The sequence below is a fragment of the Octodon degus genome, unplaced genomic scaffold, assembly GCF_000260255.1.
Source record: "Octodon degus isolate 3935 unplaced genomic scaffold, OctDeg1.0 scaffold00104, whole genome shotgun sequence".
NCBI lineage: Eukaryota > Metazoa > Chordata > Mammalia > Rodentia > Octodontidae > Octodon > Octodon degus.
This window is the reverse complement of record NW_004524680.1, coordinates 7,076,602-7,087,079: the sequence shown is the minus strand read 5'-3', so window position 1 is coordinate 7,087,079 and position 10,478 is coordinate 7,076,602. Positions and strand designations below refer to the sequence as shown.

Sequence of the window (10,478 nt, the reverse complement as noted above, 5' to 3'; positions counted from 1 at the left end):
TTTAAAAAAAAAACAGAGGTTTGTACCTATGTTGTTTATTATTTCTTGCCTATATCTTGTAACATGAGAAACTACTTTGGCAGTAACAATACACAATGTACTAACCATTGTTACTCTCCTAAAATCTTGTTTTGAGATTTTGTACCACTGTTTTTATTTTTTTTCTTTAAAATAAAATAACTGATGTCAAAAAATAAAAAAAAATTAAAAAAAGAAAAGAAGAGAAGAGAAAGTAAAAATGACTTCAGGTTATATCCCAGGAAGCATCCAGGCACACAGCCACAATCTATTTCAGGAAAGGAGTTTTCCATGAGGAAAAGCACTACCATGGTGGCTTAGGCACTTTCAGTTCCAAGTCCCATCAACACAGAGCAATGGGTGGGGTCCCCAACTGAAAGTGAACGGTCCAAGGCTGTGAGAGAGGGAGGCCTTATATTGGAGTTCAAAGCTGAGCCACCAGCTCTAGCCCAGACAGCTCGTGGCCCATCATCACACAGGAAGGGCCTCTATGTTACTTAAACTTGATTGGAAGCACAGACTCAGCATGGATTCATTGCTCTGGTTGACCTTATTTCTCTAGAGAAGCCCCACTTCCACCAAGTCCCTTCTTCTAGAACATTTGCTGTGAGAACAAAGAAACTGTCTCTAGCTTTATTAACCTGAATTAGCGAAAGCAATGGCAAATGTGAGGTAATATGTTCATGAAATGTGCATGTGCACAGCGTATTTTTTTTCCTTTTTTCCAGGAATAATGAAAATGCTGACCATTCACCAGAAGCGAAAGGGATTAGAAAAATCCTAGAATAAAAGGGCACCAAAGTTTTCCAAGCACAAGGACTGAGTTCACCATGCTCAGTGACTGACCCTCTGTAGGGCCCTGGGAGACCTCTGACCTATTTATCTTCCCAGGGAGTCTCAAGTGTAAGCTGCCAAAACATGGGAAAAGATCTAAGCCAAACTCTCAGGGGACAGAAGGCACTGCAAAACGATGCAAAGCATAGAATGCCCTGGAAGGGGAGAGTATTCCAGTGGAGAAGAGCCTTTCACACAGATGCCATGGCCCTGGCAGGTAAATACCATGCCACAAAGGAAACAGACCAACAGAAGAGACACATACATGCAAGACACACTCACTGCACATTCATCCACTGGAGAGAAGTGCAAGTACACAAATAAATGTCACACTTGACGCACATGGTCTGAAGAGTTAACCTTATTTCAGGTAAAAGTGTGTTTTCTCTGTTGAACAAACGAGAGCCCAGGAGCTATTCCAGGGAAAAGACAACATCTGGGTAGGCTTTGCCAAGGAGACTGCTGAGGTGCAGTCTGTTCCACTGGGCTCGGGTGCCCACTCTCCTACTAAGTTTCCATCTGTTTTTAAAATTTTATTTATTTATTTATTTATTTGTGTGTGTGTGTGTGTGTGTGTGTGTGTGTGTGTGTGGCCAGCTCAGCCCACCAGGGGGCGGGGCTGGCTGGCATGTGGTGCTGGGGGATTGAACCGCGGTCCATGTGCTTTGCCAGGCTTGTTCCAAGTAGGTGCTTTAGACCACTGAGCCATCTCACCAGCCCCTAAGTTTCCATCTGGATTCCTAGCTATGGCCACACTGCCCAGCTTGGGAGACAGCCCCACCTTCCATCTTTTAAATTATTCTCTCCATCTTTAAGACACTCACATACCCCACTCACGTTTCCTCTCCAATCGTGGCCAGTATACAGACATACTTCTCAGATGGCAACTGGCCACACAGCTGGTGGCTGTTTTTTCTTTTTCTTCCAGTATTTGAGATAAAAGCCAGGGATACTCTACATCCTTGCTATATATAATTTTTTTTTTTCTTTAATTTTGAGACAAGGTCTTCCTAAGTTGTCTGGTTAGACTCAAACTTATGATGCTCTAGCCTTAGTCTCCCCTCCAAAGTAGTATGTGGCACCATGTCCAGACTACACTTGGATTTCTGGTTGTTTCTGTCTTGTTTCTGGAACTGCTTGGGAACAGGAAGGCAAATCTTTCATACCCAGGATTCCCTGGCTCCTAAGTTGCAAGAGACTCCGGGGGCTCCAAGGAGAGGCAATGTCACCCCTTGGTCCTTTAACAACCGATCCCTCGGCTGGGTCCTCATCAGTGAGCTCCCAAGCAGGGAGAGCCCCAAGGTGCACCACCCAGCACCGGTGTCAAGGCAAAGTAGGCATTCAGTGTTTGCTTATGTGCTCATCACTCAGCACGTGTGACGTAAGGTTCCACTTTTAGAGTCACATTCAACCAGTGAAAGGGAAATGCAGAAAATGAGTAACTGACTTCCTGCATGAGTAAAAGGGTTGCAGCAACTGAAAGTTTCAGTGTTTGTAGCAAATGCCAAGAGGTACCCTGTGACTCACCCCAAATCAAGAAACCCCAGAGGGACCTGTGATGTCACCAGCTTCTCAGAGGAGGGCCACAGAGTGGAATGTGACATGTGCACCCAACGGTCAACACTCTGGCAGGGTTCTACCATGCCCAGCATGTCTCCCTCTCTGGTATGAGACACGGGCAGAGAAAGCTTCTTAGGTTCTCAGGTAGTTGTAGACCAGAGTAGTGCGGGAGGGACAGTCCTCCCCACAGCGACCCTGCACGGAATGTTATCTAGGAGCAGGGACTGATATCAACTCTGATTTAGGGTAACTGAGGACACAGACACGAATGCTGTCAGGGGATTAGGACCTATGCAGCTGCTAGGTTTCAAGAGCATACTTGGTATGGACATGCAGCTGGGCACCCATTGGGTTTCCAAGGTCCCCCAGCACAGCCAGCCACTGGCACTACAAGGGCCACAGCTGCCCACCTCATGGCTGACCAGCGCCAGGGAAGCAGCCAAGACAGCATGTGTTCCCATGTCCCCTTAGGGTGCACAGGTAGGTTGTAGCAAGGCTGGACTGGGCTTGCCTTGGAGAACTTCCTGGTTTAAGCACAACCAGATATTCAGAAGTAGGTGGGGTCTGATCAGCAATCTTACTGTAATATATCCTACTATAATGGCCTGGCTGTAGGAAGCAGCTCAGGGCTGGCTCCACAGCCCTCTCTGGAGGGTGGCAGGGTCACTCAGTGCAGCTGCTTCCAGCTCAGTGCCTTAGAGAAGGGCAGGGAGCACCTGCTTAGACAATACTCAGCAAAGGGTCTTGTTTCTCGCCCACAACAAACAACATGTTGTAGTTTCTTCAGCCCTGATGAAACTTACTGCTGTAACTAGAGAAAAAATACAAAGGAAATAAAAACTACTGGAACTGCCATTCTGAGGTGATCCCTGTAAAACCTGTCTCTGTCTAGATACACATGTATAATTACGTGTATAAGTGCTGGCTGGAATGAGGCATTTTTATACTCTGCTTCTTTCTTTTAATATTACATTATAAAAATAAAATGTTGCACAAAACTCTCTTTACTGACTGCATTACTCACAGAATCTCCTGCTAATTCTGTAAGAGGGTCTTCCAAATATTTACATTGTGCCAAAGCCCTGTGTGGGTGGCTCCTTGTGTGAATATCCGCATCCAAACCCCACAAGAGGAGCCAGGACCTGCATGGGAGAGTGCTCAGAGGGTACCCTCCTCCCCTCCCCACAGGCTGAGCCACTTGTCCCACCTGTCCACACAGCACTGCAAACAAACCTCCAGACACACTTCCTTCCTGGCCAGCCTCTGGCCTCTTGCCTGAAGCTTCTCGACGTCCAGGCTAATCGCTTCGCTGAAGAGTTGATCACGTCTGGTCCTCCCAGGCTCCTAGCCTGAGCCAGCTCAGAAAACAAGGCACATGGCCCTGCACATATTGCTGGGGCTCCCAGAACCCAGATTGCAGTGGGGCACAAGCGAGGCCAGCAGGAAGGAGATGGTGCTTTCTACCTCTCCGCCTCTCTCCAGCCCACCTCACACCAACCCACAGCCTCTTCTTGCACTTCTAGTCCACACTGGGATTGAGCAGTTTTTCTTTCTTTCTTTCTTTTTTTTTTTTCTTCATGTCCTGTGCTACCTCTCCCTAGTTAGAAACACTTCACACAAAATTTAGCAAGCAGTCACTGGCACCAAGAGACCATCACTGGGAAACTTGCTTGGGCTTCTCTAGCCTAGCACCAGTCCTGCCCAGAGTCCCTCAGTAATAAGGAGCCAGCTGGACATCTCTGCCTCTCTACCTGCACCCAAAGCTGGAGTCCCCCCAACCCTGGGATTTACAAGAGTGGAAAAGATTTTCCAGGTGGACCTCCTTTCACTTGCAAGGTGAATGACAAGGCCGACAAGCAGTACCTGGGATCCCAACAGAAGGCACAGCTCTCCCACATCACACCACAGTCTTAGCAATGCTGCAAAGCGCACTTCACACCACAGGGTGGTCTTTTTTTTTTTTTTTTTCAGAATCAGGGATTGAACTCAGGTCCTTGCGCTTGCCAGGAAAGCACTTATTCTACTGAGCCATCTCCCCAGCCCCCACAGGGTGGTCTTGTAATTAAATGTGATGAATTCATTTACTACCCTGCCACACATTTTATTTGGCATTTTGATGACCATTTTTCAATACAACTGCATTCATCCGTCATCCAGTGTATTTTGTCTTGCTCCTTAAAACCATTATTTGGGAAAGAGGCTCCTCATAAGCATTACCAGGATGACAGTGGGGCTCACAGCCCACATATTTGAGAACTACTTCCTCTCAGGGACACAACAGCCTCAGGCCTAAACACTGCAGACAGTGCCTCAGCTCTGAGATCTCCTGTAAGCCTGCCCTGGCTCAGCTGCTGAGGGACAGCAGGGCCTGCTAGTCCCCCACCAGCACCACCTGGGGCCCACGTCACCTGCTGTGTCCCCAAGTGTGAACAGCTCTGACTACAGGCTTGTGCTCTGCAGACGTGGCAGGAGCTCGGCTGTCTCCATGGCTGCGATGATGTGCGCTTAGCTCACAATTTACCAGCTGCCATGACAACCAGGCTTCTGTCTGCTCATCACATAGGCTGTGTGGGGCTGGGGCCAAGAATGAGAAATCAGACAATCTGATAAGGCTGACGTGTCACCTTGGTGCAGTGTCCCCAGCTTGTGAATGCGAGGCCACAGGTGTCCATAGGCAGCCAAATTGAGGCCAGGGAAACTACATGCATGTATGAGGGCAATTTCTACTGCAACCTGAGAGGATAAGCAAGCCTCCCCCGGCAAGGACTGGGGTCCTGCGTAGGAAGCATCACAGGAGACACACATGCAGAACATGACTACCCAGAAACTTCTTTCTGCTGTTTTCTATAGCATAATAAACTGAACTTTAAGAAAACTGTTCAGCATATTAAGCCGGACACATTGATCTCAACCATATGGGTGTATGACAACTCCCTGCAACCTCATCCCATGCCCCACAGAGCCAGGTCTGTACTGAACATCTGCTGTGTAATGAGCACAAGTGCAAATGTTGTTGCCACCATATACCAGCACCAGGCAGGACCATGTCCCTGACCACAGACGACACGCGACTGATTAATCACAGAGTGTGAAGCCAGAAGTCACTCTGGAAATGATGGGGGAAGAGAATAACTCACCCCTTCCCTTCTAACCTGCTCTAAGTCACCAGCTCTATGTGGATGGATGCTAGGGACACAAGGCCAACGAGACTGGTCTGAAGCCCCTGGGGAAGGAAAAAGAGGTAAAGGGAACAAGAGAGAAGAACCACCCAGATGTCCCCAAAGGGATACGGGCTTCTAGCCATGGCCCAACCTGCAGGCAAGGTTCTTTCCCCATAGTTTAGCATGAGTTATATGACCTTTTAAGAATAGATCAGCAATGACTACTCACTCTCTGGTGACTTAAATGTTCCTTATGAAAGTCTAAACCACTTAAGAGTCATTCATTAAACAATCCCAAGGCTCTGTAGACAAACACTCAAGCCATGGGATGTGGCAACACATTCATCCTCGTGCAGCTGGAGCCTGCATCCGAGGCCTGGGGCAAGGCTTGAAACAGGCACAAAGATGGCTTTCAGGAATCAGGCCCAGCTCCCAGAACTGCTACCCAAGTGACAGGCAGTCACTACAAAACTCTTGCCAGGATGTCGAAGTAAGCATCATTATCCCAAGCCATGTGTCCTCGCTTTCCTTCTAGAACTCTTCATCATATGAGGCACCTGCCAGCAACTACAGAAACCAAAGTAAGTGACAGAAATGTCTCAGGGCGGTTGAGAACTTCTGTGCCACATCTGGGCCATGCCATCTCTTTTATACCCCTGGCAGACCCTGCAAGAGGGTTAAATGGAGTCTTTGGGTTTGAGTGACTATTCAGGGTCCCCTGGCCAGACAGGGGGCTCAGCAGGACTCACACCCATACAAAAGAGCAGGTGCCCTCAAACAATGCTTACCACAAGACCCAGAATGTCTTGCTGACAATTGACAAGCAAATCTTACAGCCACCAAAATTAAAAGAACTGAGTGAGATACAATCACAGCAGCCTTTCTGAAGTGGTGATCATGCGCTGTGAGTGCGGCTGAAACATTCCTGGTCAGCTACAGAGCACACAGCAAGTATAATGCCATCCATCTACAGAACTGCAGTGTGACCCTCGGTGACTGCTGAGCCTGGGGTGAACAAAAAACCCCTAAGATCAAGCCCAGCTTGACCCTAGAAGAACTATTCCTATGCAGCCTATGCCAAGAAGCAGAAACTTTCATGCCTGCGCTCAGCTCAAGCATCTTGGCCAAGCAGTGCTTGGATCAAACTATGACTATAGTGAGATGCCACCCTGCCCTAGTTATGGCCCCCAAACAGTGGCAAATAATCTAGAATGAGCCCATGAGAGCCCCAGGAGAGTAAGGGACAAGTAAAGTAAAATGTAACCAAAGGGCGAGGGAAGGAGACTCTGCTGTTTAGAGGTCCCAATTCCCAGACCTTGGATTAAGAGGAGGGCACACAGGCTGGGCACGGTGATGCACAATCTGTAATTCCAGCATTGGGGAGGCTAATGAAGGAGAATCACTGTGAGTTCAAGGCCAGCCTGGATTATATAGTTGAGTCTAGAGCAGCCTGACTAAATAGCAAGTCCCTGTCACAAAGAAAAAATAAAGGAAGGTACAGGCCCAACCTCATTGCCTGCATATGGAAGCCTACCCTTGATGCTAGTCCACAAGTGTAAAGTCCACTCTTTACTGGTCTGCTTTGGAACTAAGGGTGCCTGTCCTCAGGAGCCAGCTGAGGCACCAAAGTGTTTACACGGGGGTAACAAATCGCCAAAAGTGCACGTGTCAGGGAACAGCTTACAGTAAATGCTGGCCAACAACCTAAGCCCTGGTCCCCTCTTCCCTAGGGACAGGCCCACTGGCTCTCATGGGTTCCAACCACAAAAATGACTCTTTCCCCTTCTCTTGGCAAGAGTTGCAGTAAAGCACACATCTATTCACCAGAAGAAAAGATTCTGCTTCCATTTCTCTGGGCCAGTACCTCTGGTTCAGGGTGACAGGATGGGCCTGTGGGGAAACCCAGACTGTTCTCAGGAAGAGTCCCATCTTTGCAAGTAGGTCATGGTTCCTGGAAGTTTTCACTTCTGTTCTCCAGGGTAAAACCCTCTGGGGATTTCCAATTTGTTACAGTCTAGTTTTGGAGAACAGCAAAAGAGGAGCTCCAGGAGACAACTCAAACAGGGCAATGGTCATTCCCTGGACATGTGAAGTTGCTGGGTGAGTGGCAGGCAGACACCCTAGCAAAGAAGGAGCCTGAGCCTCAGCCGCGATCAGCTACAGTGCCACGTGCCAAGAGCTTCCCCAAATGGGGCCAGGGAATGAGTGCTACTACAGTTACTCATACAGTTCTTTTGGTTTAATGAGTAATCCTCTAAAAATATTTTGACCTTATTTTATTGAGCCATACAGCATTTCCAAGAGCACATGACACACACAGAATTTAGGATTAACTATAAAACACATATTACTTGCCCAGGACTAAGGATAGTGTACACCACTTCTCTGTAAACTGAAACAGCTTTATTACCAACATGTGTCCCCCCACCATGGGGTTTTAATGAACTTTTGCGATTCAACCTGAAACAGCAACCATCATACTTTTTTTGAGAGGTGGTGCCCAAGACCACCCTTGAGATCTATAAAAATAAAAAGTTTGGCCCTGTAAATCTTGAGCACATTTTCCCCCACAAGTCAAGACCCACTGACCTACTATCCATCTAATCCATCTTCACTCAGCATTAGAAATACTACAATGAATACAGAGGAATTAAAAAAAGACAGGTGGTGTGTGAATACCTCCCAGGGGAGGTTCCCAGGCTTCTGGCAAGGCTTTTTGAAAGCTGGTCACATGGCCAGGGAGATGGCTCAGTAGAATAAACGCTTCCCTGGCAAGCACAAAGGCCTGAGTTCAATCCCCGGTTTTGCCAAAAAAAAAAAAAAAAAGAAAGCTGGTCATGTGATGGTGGCACCTGAGAGAAGCTCAGTGATGAGAAATGTCTTCTCCTTGGATTTCTCTCACTCTTCCCTATGCTCTCCTGGTTTAGTTTTATACTTCTTTGTGACTGATTCCTATGTGCTTCTCCATGGTCTGAGCTTGGTTTTGTACATGTGTTGACTGAATAACTAAACAAAAGAATAAAAAAGAGCACCTTACTGTCACGATCCCTTGAGTAAAAGCACCTTTACTAGATTTCACCCTGATATCATTTGTTCTTAGGGAAAGATCACAAGGCACTCACTGGAACCACGCCCTCCTCTCCCCCACAATCTGCAGTGTCTCACCTGGGGTCAACTCCTCATTCACCCACCGCTCAGCTCTGCCCTGTCTCAGTCATAGGTGAGGAGTCAGGGTTGGGGGGCGGTGATGGCCCCAGCACCTGGTAGCAGATCACGGAGTGAGGACTCCAGTTCCCAACTCACTGTGCCAGTCACACTCACTGACTCAGTAACCTCCCCTGCTAGCGCACAGGTGATACCTTTCAAATGTCAGAAAAGATTCTTTCTCTCCAGAAACCCTAATTCTTTTTTGCCTCAAATGCAGAAGAATCTGACCTACTGCCCTTGTGTTCCTCATGTAGTGACGCAGTTAGAAAAACTCTAAAGCCTCTATTTTACTGCTTTATAGTAAATGACTCATCCCAGATACTAAAAGTGTTTTCCAATATCTACAAAAAAAGTTTCTTTTAATTTTAAGCTTTCCTAAAACTTTAGTAATGGCTACCACCACTGTGCCAGACGAGGTAAGCCCCTTCCCACGTACCATCTGCCTGACTGTACACCACAGATTAACACAAACACAGTCCCCATTTCACAGATGGGAAGTGGTGACCCCATCCCAAACCTTGTCTGACACCAGCACAGGCCTTATGCACCTGCCTCAGCCTTCAGAAGGCACAGAAATGCTTGGATCGAACAAAGTCTGAGATGCAGGAACTAACAGTGCACTACACTTTCCTTAGCAGGTTCACCAAGATTTGAGGACGACTGTCCTGTGGGCACCGCCCTGGCCACTCCGTGCCCTCTGCACACCCAGTGCACTCAAGGCCAATACTTATCTTCAAAAGGAAGAGGCAGATACTTGTGCATTCCTACCATGGAGGAGGCCGGGGCATGGGGGCTGCAACCACAGAGGACAACAGCACACATAGGGTGAGCGTTCTCTTACTTCTTATTACAAACTGAATTCCAAATGGGCACAGAACTGTAAATACCTCATGGGGTTCTTAGGGTTTTTTTAAAGCAAAACAAAAACAGTCACAGCAAATTTTGTTTTAGTCTTTTTCAGACAGAGTTTCACTAGGCGGCTCAGGCTGGCCTGAAGTCACTTCTTAGCACAGGCTGGCCTCCAACTTGCAACAATCCTGCCTCAGCCTTCCGAGTGCTGCGGTGACAAGTGCGTACTACCACACCTGCCACAGAAATATTTTTCAATTTGGTAACTTTCCATGATTTTAGGGTGGGAACAGTTTTTCTCAGAAGCAGAAAGCAGAGATCACAAAAGACAAACTTGTCTATGTAACATTTTTTATTGGCACCTATTAATCACATAAAATAATGCGTTTATTTTCATGTATGTGCACACGTACACTTTTTTCTTTTTTGGTGGTTAAACTTAAACCTCATGCTAAGCAAGTGCTCCACCACTGAGCTACATGCTCAATCCTACACAAAGTTCTTTAAACGTCTCTATACAAGGCAAGACTAGAACATTAATTTATATAAATTAATGAGATTCAAAATTCCAACAGGAAATGAAGGACAAATAATGCAGACAAGAAACACTAGTAGTACAAAACACACTTAGACTGTAATAAAAAATAAACTGAAAGTGTAGTCTTCTGCCTGAAAACAGGCTAGGAGAACACAGCCAGCCTAGGGATTGCTGGACCAAGGGCATCGTTTGCCCGCAGCACTGGAGACTGCAGCTTCTGATCCAGAACCGTGACCTCCAGCCCTAAGGAAAGACCCCCCAATAGGGCACCCGTGGGCTGTCCTTGCCCACTGCATGTGACACCCTGAGTG

The 10,478-nt window shown here is 47.3% G+C and overlaps 1 protein-coding gene across 1 annotated transcript in view; it reads right to left on the bottom strand.

Annotated features, from left to right (window-relative positions):
* The window catches only part of Ago2 (argonaute 2, RISC catalytic component), a 60,639-nt gene extending 55,770 nt beyond the window's left edge, over window positions 1-4,869 (bottom strand). Inside the window, exon 1 of the mRNA XM_004638929.2 lies at window positions 4,821-4,869. The gene's annotated coding sequence lies outside the window, so the exon portion shown is untranslated. The remainder of the gene's footprint in view (window positions 1-4,820) is intronic.
* Window positions 4,870-10,478: the final 5,609 nt, after the last annotated feature.